The 2,442-nt window shown below is 38.5% G+C and overlaps 1 non-coding gene across 1 annotated transcript; it reads left to right on the top strand.

Annotated features, from left to right (window-relative positions):
• The first annotated feature begins 2,106 nt into the window (after nucleotides 1–2,106).
• LOC121208265 (small nucleolar RNA R71) lies at nucleotides 2,107–2,213 on the top strand. Its single transcript, XR_005903231.1, has one exon. It is a non-coding gene; the product is annotated as a small nucleolar RNA R71 (small nucleolar RNA).
• The last annotated feature ends 229 nt before the right edge of the window (nucleotides 2,214–2,442 follow it).

The following is a 2,442-nucleotide window of genomic DNA, read 5'->3' as shown; positions in this document are numbered from 1 at the left end:
GTTCACAAAAAATAAATACCCTATTTGCTTACCTTGTGGCTCGAACCTTGGCTCCCCTGAACAACTACACACCACTCCCCCTGTACCTTATGTGGTGTCACATGCTAATTTACCACAGGTCCCTTGTGCCCTATTTTACCATCTTTAATCTAAAAGCCCTCAAAGCTAGTACTCTCTCTTTCTAAAATTGGGAATTCAGAAATTGCCTCAAATTGGATTTACTCTTGGGCCCTTTTAAAGGCCCTCTGACATACTTAGACCCACTACAGATAGTTAAAACACAGAATTTCCAAAATTTATTGAAAATCACAGAAATCCCGAAAATCCCAAAAATTGGGGCGTTACAGAGGGTCTGCTGCATCTGTAGTACTTTGTCTCCAACCTTAAGTTCATTTGGTGTGACATTGAGATTGTCATGGCATGATTTTGTTTTATCATGTGTCTTTGATTTATGTGTCTACCATTTTTCTAGTTCCTAGATTTGTAGCCTTCGTTCTTCATAGATAGGTCCTTTGTTGTTGCTTGAAGATGGCTCATGTAGGTTCTTCGAAATTATTTCCTACAAATAGGTTGCACCACATGGTCAGTTTTAGTAGAATGATTTATACAACCACCTTCAAGTTGTGATGTGTTACTCGTATTACAAGCTTGAAGGGCGATTGTTTCGTCTTCCACATGAAGTGTGAGTTACCTGTGCCAACATTAATTATTATTTTAGTGGTTGCTAAAAAAGGCCTCCCTAAAATTAAAGGAATGTTACTATGCTCCTCTATGTCTAGAATAACGAAATCAACTGGGAATATAAATTTGTCAATTTTAACGAGTACATCTTCAATAATCCCCCTAGGAAATCTGATTGTTTTATCGGCTAATTGAATACTCATCCTAGTTTGTTTGGGTTTCCTAAGACCTAGTTGCTTAAACATTTTGTAAGGCATAACATTGATACTAGCCCCTAAATCAGCCAACGCATTATTAACATCTAGGCTACCAATTAAACAGAGAATCATAAAACTCCTTGGATCTTTTAATTTGTTGGCCAGCTTTTTCTGTAGTATGGTTGAGCAAATCGCATTTAGCTCCACATGCGACACCTCATCCAACTTCTGCTTATTTGTTAAAAGTTCCTTTAGGAATTTGACTGCGTTGGGCATCTACGAAAGAGCTTCAACAAACGGTAAGTTAATATGTAACTTCTTTAATAATTTAAGGAATTTACCGAATTATTCGTCTGTGCGGTCTTTCCTTGTCGCATTGGGATATGGAAAACGAGGTTTGTACTCTTTATTTATAGGTTTCTGGTCATTGTGGTCCACCACACCTTTGCCTTTACTTACCATGGTTTCTTGCCTCAGTTCTAGCTAAGGTGCAACTAACCCTTCCTCATCTTGAATGGTAATTGCATTGAGTTGCTCCATTGGGTTAGATTCAGTGTTACTTGGCATGCTACCTTATGGTTGTTCAGATATCAATTTAGCGACCTGACCTATCTGAGTTTTGAGCTCTTGGATCGATGCTTGTTGATTCTTAAGTGTTGTATCAATATTCTGAAAATGAGTTTCTGACACCGAGATGAATTTTGTTAGCATCTCGTAAAGGTTCGGCTTTTTCTCTTGTTGGTAGGGTGGTTGTTGGAAGCCTAGAGGTGGTGGTCTCTTATTCCCTTGGCCTCCCCATGAGAAATTTGGGTGGTTCTTCCAACCCGCATTGTAAGTATTACCATAAGGATTATTTTGAGATCGAGGATTATTACCCATGTAATTTAACTGCTCGTTCTCCATGTTGTGGTCATAGAGCGGGTATTCTGAATTACTTGATCCACCTCCACTTGCTTCGCACTGCATTACTGGGTGAACCTATGAAGAACCAAGAAAACCATCCATTTTTCTATTCAAAAGTTCTACTTGATTAGAGAGCATGGAGACCGAATCGACGTTAAAAAAGCCGACTATTTTTGTTGGCTTTTTCCTCATGATTTGCCACTGATAATTATTCAGTGATATCTCTTCTATAAATTCATAAGCATCCTCAGGTGTCTTATTATTGATAGTTTCGCTAGTGGCTGCGTCGATCATTTTTCGAGTCAAAGGATTTAGCCAGAGTGGTAACCCATGGTGAGGGCACCTTCTTAACAGATCCTTGTATCTCTCCCATGCATCGTAGAGTGTTTCTAAATCTATCTACACAAAAGAGGAGATATCATTACGAAATTTGGCTGTTCTAACCGGAGGAAAATATTTTAATAAAAAATTTTTGGTTATTTGTTCCCGAGTAGTGATTGACCTTTGTGGTAACGAGTTCAACCATTGTTTAGCCTTATTCCTCAATGAAAATGGAAACAACCGAAGGAAAATGGTATTGTGAGAAACATCATTGATTTTAAAAGTGTCACAAAACTCTTAAGAAATTTGCCAACTGAGCGTTGGGATCCTCGTCCCGCAA

This window comes from Gossypium hirsutum, chromosome A01 (genome assembly GCF_007990345.1).
Source record: "Gossypium hirsutum isolate 1008001.06 chromosome A01, Gossypium_hirsutum_v2.1, whole genome shotgun sequence".
In the NCBI taxonomy this organism is placed as follows: domain Eukaryota; kingdom Viridiplantae; phylum Streptophyta; class Magnoliopsida; order Malvales; family Malvaceae; genus Gossypium; species Gossypium hirsutum.
The sequence above is the reverse complement of the archived record's forward strand: the minus strand, read 5'-3'. Positions and strand labels throughout refer to the sequence as shown.